The sequence below is a fragment of the Python bivittatus genome, unplaced genomic scaffold, assembly GCF_059951505.1.
Source record: "Python bivittatus isolate LINGU-HERP-01145 unplaced genomic scaffold, Pbiv_v1 ctg000610_np1212, whole genome shotgun sequence".
Taxonomy (NCBI): domain Eukaryota; kingdom Metazoa; phylum Chordata; class Lepidosauria; order Squamata; family Pythonidae; genus Python; species Python bivittatus.
Genome location: NW_028277088.1, coordinates 16,289,856 through 16,304,780, shown reverse-complemented (window position 1 = coordinate 16,304,780; position 14,925 = coordinate 16,289,856).

The following is a 14,925-nucleotide window of genomic DNA, read 5'->3' as shown; positions in this document are numbered from 1 at the left end:
TAAGCTTCTGAAACATCTGCTCCTTTAGAGGCTGCTGAACTATGACTCCTTCCCATCATGGCTTGTGCTCAGGAGTGTTGATAGTGTCATTCAGAATTTCCCCCCAATCGTTCTCTAAAACATTGACTATTGGAGGGTGTCCCCCATTAAAGGTACACGCATATTAACTTGTTCCTTGCCCTAATTGTTCCTATCTGTGCATTTGAAGCATGGAGAAAATGTGTTCACACAAAAAAGCTAGGTTTACAAGGGGTACTTAGAAAGGATTAGAATTCTCATCAATATTGCATTCATTCCGCAAATTATAGGAGTTGTAGCTGTCTACAGTCCTTTCTGCTGCACCGTGAATGTGCGGACAGGGATTGGGGCTAACTGACTGATTTGAGTTAAATAGTCCCATATATCAGATATGTGATCTTATGACACATGGCTAACACCTAAATCCTAAGGACTTTGTTTCCTTTTATAGCATTCAATTCATTTGCACTTTTGAAGTTGCAATTATGTAAAGTATTGCATGCTCTACATTTCTCTGAAGCCTGATTTGGATTTCTTAAAAAGGCTTATTTCTTAAAATGCAAGGAATAAACAAACAGTGGGGTCAGTCAGTGTTGAAATATTTACTTAATGTGGATTGTGTCAACAGACCATGCCAATCCAATCAAATAAGGAAGAACATTTGAAACAGTATCTTCTGAGGTTCACAGACATGGTGACTATCCATGAACTAACCATAGAATAAAGAGGCAGCTATTAGTTAAAGAAAGTCTAGGCAGATCTAGGCAAAATATTCAGGTGCAAAGACATCACACTGACAATAAGGATATGTATGGTCAAAGCTATGGTTTTCCTAGTCATAATGTATGGCTCTGAGAGCTGGATCATCAGAAAGGCTGAATGAAGAAAAATCAATGCCTTTGAACTGTGGTCCTGGAGAACATGAGAATACCTTGGAATGCAAGAAGAACAAATCGTTTTGTGCAAGATGAAATAAAAACCAAAGTACTTGCTGGAGCACTAAGAATAGGGTAGCTATTTTAGACACAATGTGAAGGCCACAGTCAGTGGAGAACCCTGATGCTTGGAAAAATCAATGGCAATCAGAAAAGAAGCTGACAGAGGATAAGACAGCTGGATACTGTTATTGGTAATACAATCATAAACTTAGAAGATCCCAAAAAAGCAGAAATTCTGGCAAAGTGATGTCCATCAGATTGTGAAGACAACCCAGTTGGCAAGAAGGAGACATCTAAAATCAGGCTGCTTAACACAATCTTGTATCAGTCTGGGAAAGAAACTACGTAGACATCTCCATGCATGCAGTTTCTAAGGCTATTTCTAGTTGAACTCACCATTTTTCCATTTCTAAGTCTATTTGATTTAGAATTGCTACTTTCTTTTCCTTTTCCCTTTCCTTTTCAAAAACTTACTCCACGTCTTCCCATTCTATATCTGGAAAACATTAACTCCTCTCAATCATCATCTTTCTGTCACGCTGTCTTAGGACTATTAAAAAAAAAAGACAGCCTTCCATGTGATGGAGGAATGAGGTAATAATCAAGTTGCTTTTTTTCCCCTGTTGTAACATAATTCATTTGTGAATATATTAAGAAATAGCAATCTCTAATTCTTGGTTTGGACTGCTATATATAAACCAGGGTTCCTCAACCTTGGCAACTTTAAGACGGGTGGACTTCAACTCCCAGAATTCTGGGAGTTGAAGTCCACCCGTCTTAAAGTTGCCAAGGTTGAGGAACTCTGATATAAACTATTACTCTCTGTTGAAGCACAATTCATACATCTGCTTTTGGTTTTCCACATCACTAGAAAAGATCATTTCTATAGCTATCTACACATGCCTTCTCACCAGAGTGCATGAATCCAAGTTTGATTGGATCTACAGTTTGCCCAAAGTGGTGTACACAGCACTCTGACTTTCTGTTTCCTCCATCAAAACAACCTGGTGAAGTAGGTAGAGCTGGGAGAATCACAGGAGTGCATGAGGCACACGCAGCAAAAATGGCAGCTGCATTCACTCCTCATTGGAGGAATCAGCTGGAAGCAGTTCATAGTCTCTTTTGCAAACAAGCAGAATAATCGTAGCTTCTTTGGTAAATCAATGGTTTAGCTAGTCTTATCTGGTGCCTCTGTGGCTAGGCTAGATGTGTGGGCAAGGCACGAAAACAAACCCAAACCCCACATAATGATACTATGTTTTGTACATGCTGCTAAACCCTAGTTTGCTTAATTATGAGTGGTTGGAAAAGCCACAGTGGTCAGTTCAGATATCATGCTGAGTTAGAAACCATGTTGGCTGGGCGTGCGCAGCACAGCAAGCAAATTTCAGCATGGCCACATTATGTTTTAGTGTAATGTGGAGGGAAGGAGCAAGATGGCCTTGAATCAACACCAACTTTTTATTGTTCTTTCTTGCTTTTAATTGCTGCTTTACTCATAGGCAATGAATATAGCTTGCTATATTAAACACTTGCATACCTGAGAACATTCGCACGTATGTTGAGGAAGGAAAGAAAATACAAGGAAGAAAGGGACATGGCATGTTGTGTAAGGAAGTCTTCCTGAAAAGGATGGGCAAAAAGAAGAAATGCTTGGAGTCAGTCCTGGAATGCAACCACCTCCTAAGTCAGCCAAAAAGGGATACATTTTTACTACAGGTAGTTTTTGACTTACGACCATTCATTCAGTGACCATTCAAAGTTACGAACATGCTGAAAAAAGCGACCAGTGCCCGAACTTACGACCATTACAGCTCCCCCATGGTCACATGATCAAAATTTGAGTGCTTGGCAGTCTGCCCACACTTACAACCACAGGGGTGCTTTCAACTCCCCCGATCTGCCTATCTCCCCCCCATCTATGCCCTCTTGGCCCTCTGCTGCCCTGCGCTCCACCGCCCCAGCTGACCTTCACCGTCTTCTTGCTCCAAAAAGCCCCTTTGCAAAATGCCCCTTTGCAAAAAGCTCTTGGGCGGTGCCGGGCTGGGCTTTTGCTTCATGCTGTGCGGGAAAAAAAAAGTCAAAAGTATGGATATCTACACAGAATATAGTTTAAAAAAGTAAAAATAGTGTTCACAAAGTACTGTATAATCAAAGCTTTGCCCATTTTTTATGTGTCATGACACGCATAAAAAAACAATGAAGTTTCAGTTGCATCATTGTGGCTGCCATCTTGACTTTTTTGACCACAGTCTGTAGACACCTCTGCTAGAAAGAGTTTGAAACTAAAAGTTGTTTCCTTATTTTACCTTTTTAATATAAAACCTGATATACACTGGAATTCTTTATTTGGGGGGAAAAAAAGACCACTGTCATAAAATTCTGGCACCTATAGATATGCTGTAAAACTCATCTAGATGCCTTGTGCAAATATAATATCAAATCTGACCTCTTAGTCCAAGGAGCTGCATCTCCAGTTCAGGAAAAATCTTTGGGCTCAAAATATGTAGGCAATTATTATGAATCCAGATGATAAAATGTAAATATCCAACCACAGCTGAAGAAAATCCGTGCTGCTGCTAAAATCTCTGCAGTATGCTATAAAAAATGCAATTACAGCTGTTTATTTAGTTTGGAAATACATTAATTCATCAAAAGTTTTTTTTTTTTTAAATCCCCAACTTGGTTCTTCTGAATAGAACTCAGTCTTCTAGAAAGTTAGAGACAAAGGGCTTATGTTGCAATGAAATGCTTGTTAACTATTTTATCCGCAGTATTAGAATTGCCTGCAAAGAGAGGTAAAAGTGCAAATGGGATTTACAGCATTTGGGGGAGAGTGTTTTTCAAATGCTTTTCCATGAGATGGCAGCAATTCTTCAGGTGAATTCAAGACCCAGACGACGGGCAGAGATGCTAGAGGGAAGGCTGGTGGAAATCATTTTTAAAAGCATCTCAACGGAGGTTTTACTTTCATTTGTTCTGCAACTTTTCTAATTCCCATCAAGCAGGTATCTTGCCTTCTTCCAATGACTTCTCTCTGTAGCTTTCTTTCATAAATACGTTCTGTTGTTTTGGCTGGTTAGACAGTTGGTTGCTGTTGAGGTTGATTAAGAGAGTTATAGGAGCAAGTGACCACGTATTTCAAAATATTTAATAGCTTAAAGTTACATTAAAAAAAAGAATTATAATTTATATGGCAAGCCGCCAATATAGTACATCAAATGTCCCCTTTTCCATGGTCGATGACATGATATAATACATTTATCTCCAAGTAAAATGTAAATTTAGAGTTGAGAATTTTTAGAGCCCAATCCTTCAGATCTGAATTTAAGAGTAAACCCCACTAAATTTAAAGGAATTTATCCTCACGTGCATAAGGGTTTGCAGCCCTAGAGTAGAAAATAAAAATCTATTTTGCACTATATTCAAAGGTCTGTTTTTATTTCTTTTGAATAGTTTCAGTAGTTCAGCATTTATTTGTACAACTGTAATTCTCTTTAATTGCGGAGTCATGTGCTTCCCTGAAGCAGATGGAGAAATGGATCTTGGTCAAAGTGAGAACAATCTGCTATTTTAAAATTTATATGGGGGACAGCGTTACTTTATGGAAGATCCTACATAATTACTTGATCTTAAATCTTATTCTTCAGTATATATGATAGCTACCTCAGTTCTAAGACAGGGAAGAACTGAAAGCTATTGAGTAATCTCCTGAATGTTTGTGTTTACTGGCTGGTATCAATTTTAGAATGAATTGGGGAAGTTGGTGAAGGTGCATTTAAAAATTCCTAGGTGAAGCTTAGGGATTCACTTTGAAAAAAGGAGTCAGCCCACAAAATAAAATTGAAGAACATCCAGAATTACTGTATTTAAGATTGCTCCATTGGATATTTTTGGGACTAAAATAGGACAATTAAACACATTTTTTGTTTCCAGTGAAAGTAGGCCTGTATATAGTCACTGATCAATGGTACAGTATTTTCCCTGACATGTATTATAATGTAGCTAGCTAAAGGAGGTAATTGAGTACCTGTGGGACCTGAGATTCTACTTAACTGATTAGTTTCAACATATAAGCAGGCAAAATATAAGACAATAGACCATGGATTAGATCATTGTAATCAGTGTCAAGTAAATAATGATTAATGTATTTCCTACGTCAATACATCTTCTCTAGGGTTCAGTTCACATATCACACTATGCCAGTTTTGTTTAACTGTGATTTATTGAATAAACCACAATTGATTAGGGTAGCATGACATATTATACAATAAGCATGGTTTATAAACCACAATGGCTGGATTCGTGTGATACAATAAACTGAAATCAAACAAAAAGTATTAGACCAATGTGTGAACAGCCTAGGTCTAAATCTAATTTCTCATTTGCCATGATCACAACTCATTATGGGAACCAAACATGAATGAGTGTAAATACTGACATATACTCCATCAGGTACACTGTAGTGCTTTTTAACAAGAACATTTTGGTAACCCCACCATCTTACTGCATACTCTACCCAGCTGTCTTAGTAACTATCTGTGACTGTATATATCCTAGAGAAGTGTAAGTCAGACTTTACCTCTTAGGGACATTCACTGGAAAATCCAAAACTGAGAACAAGTGATGTTTATTGAGGGAAGTTAAGCAACCATACCAAAAGAATTTCAGCAACTGTCATGAATCAAAAAGTAGCCCTATTTATAAAGATAAGGCTCCAACCTTCTTCCATTTAGTTTTTGCCCCACCCTACCAAATGGACAATTTGGCCCCATCTCTCAAGCGGCTGGCTTGTTTCCATCCATCCTTGTTTTAACAACAGTCAGATTGTTTTTACCTTGCTTTTTATCAGATATAACTCTAAAATAGGACAAGGACTAACACTCATTCAGAGGTATCATCAGTAAAATAAATAAATAATAAAAGTTGGATTTGAAATGCCTTTATAAATCAAAACATGGGTGGTATCAACAACACATTTTTGTGTTGTTGATACCACACTCAAAGTGATAACCCAAACTCTAGAGGCCAATATTATATTTTCAAAAGAAAATACAGGGTTTTTTTAACGCTTTAGGGGGAAAAACATTCATTTCATATACTGAAATAATTAAGAAATATTCTTGTAAAAGGAATATAAGATTTGAAAGACCAAAAGGAAACAAAACTGGAAATCATTTGGTAGACTGGGTTTCCTGAATCTGATGCTTTTCAGACATGTTGGACCTGAACTTCATAATTCCCAGTAAATATGGCCATTAATGATAAAAATTCCACAGAAGCCCCAGATTTGGGACAGCTGAAGCTGACATTCCTAGATGAATCAATAAAAATAAATGTTACAGTGGCTAGTGTCTGTGGAATTTAGTAAGACTTTAATATAAGCCATCCTGCGAGGGATTTTTCCCATTTAGTTATCTGAGTAATATTTGAATCAAGTAAATCTGTACATAAGTAAGTTATGTGCATAGTTACATGATCAGAACCGTTAGCTATAATCAATGTTGTAATTTACAACGTGCTTTACTTAATATTGCTCCTACCTATTGATGAAAATCCATTAGTATGTTGGAAATTTGAACTCAAAGAAATTGACTGAAATGCTCAAAATATTTGATATCTCAAGCCATGAACGGGCTAAGTCCTCAATCAGATCATCTGAATGTGGATTGGTTTCACAGTTTCGATTAAGTCATAATTTGGTTTTGGCTTAGCATGTTGTATGACTGCGGGCATACCAATGAATGAATTCTAGTTCATTATTAGTATATTGTGTGAACGGAAGCACTTGTACTTGCTTTAATAAAATGAATCACTTGCAGTCTCATAAATAATTTCTTTTATAAAAATAAATCACATGTGATTTAATAAAATGATTAAACAAGCCATAATATAACACGATGTGTGACCAACCTGTAGGCATATGTGTGTATATACACTTAATCGGTTTCTATCAGATTCTAATTGGTTATATTTTATCTTTTACTGTTAAACTCCTTAAATACCAGCTTGGTAGGAATGAGGTGTGTGTGTGTGCGCACACGCACATAATAAATAGTAATAGAGATGTTATAGATAGCCATAGTTCTGTCTTCTTCCTATCTAGATGGGACCTGCTATCATGTCATTAATGGTGTTTTTTTAGTTTAAGCCACTCATTTAAAGCAAATGTTACTTGCATATTAACAGAAGTCAATTACAAATTTGATTTATGGGTTGCTGCCTGCCCAAATCAATTTTGCTTTGATAAGGTCCCATGATTTACCACTGATGACAAACTATAGGAAACCAAAGCTGCAGACATGCCTGTTTCAGATATAAATTATTCTTAGTCCAAAGTGATGAGTGGAACTGAAAGCCTGAATATAATTTTGAAATAACACACACACAGAGATTTAAAAAAAAGAAGAAGAAGGAAAGAGCAGGCTATGGAAATAATTTGTAATTCAATGGAATCATGAATATAGAACCTTGTTATAAGATGCCACCCACAGCAATGCTGGGCTGCCTCATGCAAAACTTTTAATGGGGAAAACCCATAGTTCTTGGTATACCACACTACCTAAATGCAGTGCCACAAGAATTTGATTGATGGAATATTCCTGTCCTTAAGAAAGAAAAGAAAACCCAGCAGGCACGTGTAAAGGAAGTCGATAAAAAGTGAAATGTTTAGGATAGGTTATTTGTGCAAGAAATGCACACTGCAGGTGTACTTCTCCCTTGGTTGAGGTTTGGAGATACAACCAGGAAGCAGAGGATTTAGTGTTGCTGTGGCTTAAGTCTGAGTTATGAATGAGCCTTTCTGAGCAGTTTGAGGTATTTAAAAAATTTCTGTGTTGGGGGGGTTTGGCATTATAGAGGTACCTGATCTGGGTTGCAAAAACCTATAAGGCCACTAGATGGCAGCAAAGGGTTCTCTGGGTGGTCCTAAGGTATCACCACATCTGCTAACTTCTCTGGGGCTCCCAAAGTGACAATCCTCTTGTGTTGTGTGATGTTTATGCAAGGTCTCTGTGTCTTTAACGACAGATGCCTCCTTCTTCCCTTGGTAGCTTTGCCTCTCCTTCCCTACTTTGTTTCCTCTCTGTTCCCACCCCAACCCCATCTACATTTCGATAGTATGTTACATAAGTGAAGATATGGCTTAATTCTGTATTTAATATATAGGATTGAATGGTGTTAATAATGCCCAGAAGCAGAGTCTTGGCCCAGCTCTTTTTCTCCCCACTGAAGGCCCCGCTGATAGTTCCATGGGCCTTGGAAAAAACATAGAACTTCTGGGACTTCTGCTGATGGAGGGGATTTGGAGGTCATCTCAGTACCCCCTCCCCAAAATTATGGAACCATCATTACATTGAACCAAGAATGTAAATTCCATCTTGCTGTACATCCTCCTAATGGAATGAAGGGCCACAATGTTTCCTCTTGGCTTAGTATAATCTTTCTCTTTAAATCGGGCCCCCCCACTTTCCTGGCACAAGGGTCACAGTTCCCTCAGCATGGGGTGCCCAGGCTGTGCTGCAAATAGTTGTGGAGGAGCAGGACAAAAAAATCATTTGATTTAATTTGCTTCATATTTAGAGTTAATTAAACTGAAACATAATTGATATGATTACTCTGCAGTTATGGATTTAATAATGTCCTCCTTCTAAATAGTAGAAATCTCCAGGATGGCTTTGAGGGTGTGTATGTGTTGCAGATAGGTAGTGCCCCTCTGCTGTATAGTCAGTTGTCCTTTTTCTTCTTTCTTCTTTCTTCTTTCTTCTTTTTCTTCTTTCATTCTTTCATTTTCCATTTCTTTGATTTAACTCCCAGAAAGTTGTAGCATTTCTTTTTTGTTTACATTATGTAAACTTCATCAATCATGGAAGTAAGATTTTAATTTTATTTTAAACATCCTTGACTTAAATTGTTTTAACTGTATTCTTATCAAAGTAGATACATTTTATTTCAAATTAAGGTATTTAATTTTATTTTTAAATTAATATGTAAATAAATTCCATATACAAAGGTCATAATGTAGGAGGACATATGCCTCCTTAACAACCAGCGATAATCGTTAGTTGAAAACGCTGTGAATTTTAGCTCAACAAGTTTTGGCTATTAGTAAATGATCCAATTTCCAAATTTCACCTCCAGGATTAGAAAGTTTCTAGGCAACTGTTACTAAACAGAGTTATCCAATCAATGTGAAATGGATTTTTCTGTTGTATTAAGTATGTTTTAATATAGAAAAAAATAATTTAACCGTTTTCAAGGCACCCCTGCATTGAATTACACAAACAGGACATTTAAACATATATGATCAAAGGTCAAATTGATCAAACATAAATTACAGATTTATGCACATCTGATAAGAAATAATATGGAGTCCTCATCATGCCTACTCAGAAGGAAATCTCAATTTGATTCAGTAAATTTGTATTGTAAATTTAATTTTTAAGAGTATGCTTTTATTATGTTGTGCTATATTGATTGTAAGCTCTTCTGAATTGAGTGAATAGAAAGAATAAATGTTATACAGAATAAATGTTGTAAGTGAATATTTGATTTTAATGGCAAATTGTTTTTGCAATTTCTAGATAGCAGACCATTACATCTTAATATACTTCAACTTTCTGAAAAGTCTTCACACACACACAAAGTTCCCAGTAGTATATGTCTTTGATAATATTAATCTAGTAGCAATAAGCAAAACATAAATTTGTGAGCTTCTGAGCTTGTACTGGTACGGAGTGGTGCAGTTTTCTTTCAAATGATTATGATTAAATCTGGGAATCCTTTAAGGGATCTATCAATAAAATTCCAGCTTTTGTACCCAAAGTAAATACGCATATTACATAATTGGAATACCTGCAATGGGTCCCAAGAAGAATCTCGTTTTGGCATGCTTTTAATCCAGTGTTGTTTCTTCTGATAGCAAAATGAAATGTAGTTTTGCCTCCCACTTTATGAGAACCATCTGCGGAGGCTGGCAGATTGCTTAGATTCAGTTTAAGCACACTGCGCGTCTGCTACACCTTTCAAGGATAAATTAATCCCCGATAAAGACAGATGGCACGCTTTTGCAAAATTAAAACCATATTTATTAATGATAGCCTCTCTATAGGAGGGGTAGAAGAGTAAATTTGAACCACAGGACACCCGTTTCCTTTGGAAGCACTAATATAAATAAAAATCACGTTCCTAAATATGGATAAGACAAGGTCATCCATTTTCCTAATGTATATATTTTTTAAATGGCATATATTCAAATATATTCAATATATTCCAAACTGACATCTATTCAAAACCTAGGTCAAGTTATTGCTACAATAGGATTTTCAGTTCTCATGCCTTATATCAGTTCAAGATTTAACACCCACATACCCACACCACACTCTAGGAGCTTTTGACGAAGAAAATACTGCAACCGAACCCAGATAATTAGGCAAGTTTAATGTTTTTTAAATTAGCAGCTTTAATGTATTCCAAAGGATGGGATTTACCTTATTTATAACTGCTGTAAAGAAGCTTGGAAGCCGATTCTTTACTCCTTTCCTTTCCTTTCCTTTCCTTTCCTTTCCTTTCCTTTCCTTTCCTTTTTTCCTTTTTCTCTTTATTCACACATTCTGTATTTTTCTTTATTCTTTTTCTTTTATTTAAATCTGTATGTTTGTTTTTATTACTGCATAAAACCCTTTAATAAAAATTATGAAAAAAAAAAGGATGGGATTTATCAACGATGGAAAATATACTATGCTGTTGTACAATAAAATGTCAGTAATTTTTTTTTTGTAGAAATAAATGTTTTAACTAAACTTCCTATGCATCACAGTTTTCTTTGGTTCTAGATGGAGGAAATTCAGACAGAGGGCAAAAAAAGAAACTAGAATACAAGAAATCTGATTTTTAATAAAGAAAACTCTGCTGCTCTTGCTGAAAGTACCTGCAAAAGTGATGTTTGAATCTTTTCTTTTTCTTGCTCAGAAGTTTGAAATGAATCTTTAAATGTTTTGCATGTGTGCAGCAAGTTTTCAAAGGTAAATAAAGATAGTTTATTATTTTGGGTTGATACTTTTCAAATAGGTTTTTGAAAAAAAAAAGTATTCTTCATTTGGCCACATACGATTTTTATTAAAGTATAAACTAACTTTCTGAAATAAATTATCGGATAGTAAATAGTATCAGGTTAAAGAGGAAAAATAAATACTGTTTCCAATTAACACCAAAGGGATCCTTTCTCCAGTGATGCTAAGGAAATTTATTGTTCAAAGTGTGCAGCATTTTCCCCAAACAAATGACGCTTTCACCAAGCATTGAGTTGTGAAATATGGAACTGCCAAAACATAACAGACAGAAATGATTTGTACCAAAGGATTTCCAATCTGCTTGATAATCAGATAATAAGAATAAATCCAGAGATTTGGATGGGGGCAAGTTTATTTTCCTTTTCAGTATATATATATTTTTGGCTCACCTAGAATTAGCAACACTCATTTACACTTTCTGTTCTGGCTAGACATTTCCTTTAGGGCTAGAAGCAATCATAACCATATTTAAAGCTCAAGGCATTTATTTCTATCTTTAAGCTAGCATTTCCTGGATCCTGCATTCCTGTTCTCATACCACACCTTTATCTTCCATTTCAGGTTGAGATCACCTGGGAAAGTCTTGGGACCTCTCAAGATGGTTAAAAAGTCAAGATGGCAACTGTGATGGTGTGATTGAAGTTCTGCTTGTTTTTATGTGTGGCAGGCGGTATGGCTGCCATCTTGTGGCATCTGATTGCATGGCTATTTATGGCTGCCATCTTGTCTTTTTTACCATACCCTACAGATAGCCTTGCATCTGTCCATTCTTGACTTGGCACAAAATGAGACCACCAAAACATTTGCTTTCCCTGGTTGTCAGTCCCTGTCCTGGCTCTGTTTCTGTTTGTCTCAAATCTCTGCAGAGTGGTCTTGATTTGTGAGCGTGCCACTGACTGTTGGCTGGCTGACTGGTATTCTCTTCTGGTTTTGTGGCTGGCCCCTTTCAACATATCACCAGCCAGCGGGGAAACATCCAAGTGCTGTACTATGGGCAGAATGGAGTTGGTTTGCCTAGGGGGTTGAGGCTTTTCTAGGCTGGTTGGTCAGCGTCTCCTTCCCCAACCCTTATGGGCATCTCTCCAGTTTCAAGAAGGTAAAATAAACCTATGAGAAGATACTTCCAGGATAACGGGTGACAAAGCATTACAGATTTTATACACTGAAACAGCAGTGAGATACCATTAAGTTAATACAATTTTAGAAGCACTTTATTTAATGATACCTTAAAGCTGCTTTGCTCATGGGTTGGAGAGGAGATGAAGACAATGTTGTTCAGCAAAGGGGAAGACTGGTGTTATCAGGATGAGGCTGTGCCACAGTAAAGCACAAGTGAGAACAGGGCCTTGCTCAGGTCACAAAGCCTGATGGAAGTTGAAATAATGAGATATAGGGACAGATGTTATAACTGACCCAATAGCATTGTTCTGGCTTTGCCATTAGGAATTCATATATACAGGTAGTCCTTGGTGAACGACAGCAATTGGCACTGGAATTTCCACTGCTAAGCAATGTGGCCATAAAGTGTGACATCACATGTCTGTGCTGCTTAGCAATGGCAGTTCTGACACTTCCAGCTGTCCAAAGCACTTCTCTTTGTTTTGACTTTTATAAAAGAATATAGATCTTTAATACATTTCATGAAATGAAATGTATAAAGAATTAAGAGTTCCACTGGATAAAGCAGGAATTGTTTGCTGAGTGGCTAATAAAGAATTTTCCAGGAACAGCAAAATTTTCTAAAAACTTTCAGGAAAATACTATCTTCCCTTCTCCTCCATTACCATTTAATTTAAATAACCATTTCCTATTGCTTACGGCAATGTTAGAAACCATGAAACCCTTGGCAGCTGCTGGCGGATTCTTGCCAATCGCCCATCACGCCGATCTCCATCTTATCCCAACGATGTTCCTGGAAAACAGTGCTGGCAGTCACCAATGTGTTGGCTGCCATTTTCCCTACTCCTTTCAAAACTCTCTTCCAATAATCCTTCATTGCACTCATAGGCTCGTTTTGGGCATACTCCAAGGTGTGAAGGGTTGATTAATTAATGCATGAAATCAATGGGTTTGAATTCATTAAAATAGATGTGTGTTTCTTAAAAGACAACGACACAGAGGTACTGCATGCTGCCATGAGTAAGCCCTTCTCCAAAGCTTTCAGAAAATTCCCCACATTGTCAGAAGTTGCTGCAGGAATCCTTTCTCTAGGAACTTGGTGCTCTCATGGGAAGTCATGGACTCAGCCTGAGTAGCTAAGATTCTTTATTGCAGATATCAGCAGCCTTAGGTACCATGAAGATCAGTGTCTATATATGCTAACCATCAAGTTACGTGCGTGCATGTGTGTGTGGGCGTGGGGGTGGGTGTGCATGCATGTATGTCCCAAGGTTTAATCCCTGGATTTCTTTATTCTGTCCTTTTCTAATAACAGATTACCTTCACTAATTTCTCATGCTACCTTCCTGGTTGCACCTGCTCCGAACCTTCTCATTGCCACCTTGCCAGATCTAGTCTTCACACCAATCTACACATATGCACCCTGATTACAAGGGCTTGAACCTTACCCCCTCCACCCCCTCCGCTAACTCTCATCTTAACCTGATGGTTTGGTGAAACTTCCCACTCTTTTACATTCCTGATATCCATCACAAATTGGAAATTCCTGAAAATTTGGTCCCTGCAACTTCCTGTGACATGCAGCTTTGTTCAGAAAAAAAAAGAGTCCAATTTGAAAATCATGGTGTAGGGTTTTCAGAGACAGTTGTTTTATAGAAGGCAGGATCACTTTCAAACTCACTATTGGATAAAAGTGACTAGGTGAGAAACCAATCGGTAGTCGATAACAGCCAGTCACAGTTTGCGATAAATGTCACTGCAATGCTTTGCTTAGGATTCTCTGCACAATCTGCTAAGTGAGGGCACCATTTCAAGAGTCTGGGACTATCTGCATGAAAAAAACCACTCAGCTCTATCACTGTGTGTGTCTGTTTCCTATTGTTTGCAACTCAGCTTTATCAGATGATAGAGATACAGATGACTGTTAAGGTACATGGTTATGCGGCCTCACCACAAGTTTACAGCGACCGCCAAGTTGTAAATCTCATTTTGTTTCTCTCTCCATATTTTAGAAGTATATGAGAATAATTACTGTGAATCTGATCTCTTGATCTGAGCAGGTGATGCATCTATTTCACCAGTCACCTTTTGGCTATCCAGCTGACACAAACAATAAGCTAAAGCTACGAGCAGAAAGAAAACGAGACAGTTGGATATGTAAATGTTGAAAAAATATATTCAGTATTCTATATTCTGTTTTTTGGTTTCTTTAGGCTACAGCTGAAAGTGAAACCACCAGAGCGCTCTCAATCCATCACACAACATTTACATTTAGCAAATGGTTATTGTAGCCAGCATCTCTTTGGTTTCAGAGCACGATTTTGTATTTTAATTCCATGGTGTTCTTTGATGGAATTAAAAAAAAAAGCCTTGGTCAGCTGTTCTGGATTATATAAAGTAAATAGATATTAGGTAGATGAAAATGCTCTTTGACAATGTATGAGTCTCGGAATATAACTCTACCCTGGACCTCGTGGTTATGAATATAAAGGAACTACTTACTCTCCAGTACTCAATGAGCTTATTCAGAAGTGCGAATGTCTTTGATGGTCTTTCCAAAGGAATGGAAGAGTTCAAGATTGCAGTGTCAAGACTTTACTTATGCGGTTGTCAAAGGAAATAATTATCCCAGCGCTGCAAGTTTTGTGCAGTTCCCATTTTACCACCATGGGAAATCACAGCCACTGATTTTTGGCAATTGTGTTTGGAGGAGGTGCTGGGGCACAAAAAAGAGTCTTAAGGATGGCATGCAGCTCTGAGTTTCCAGGTTGCCCACTTCT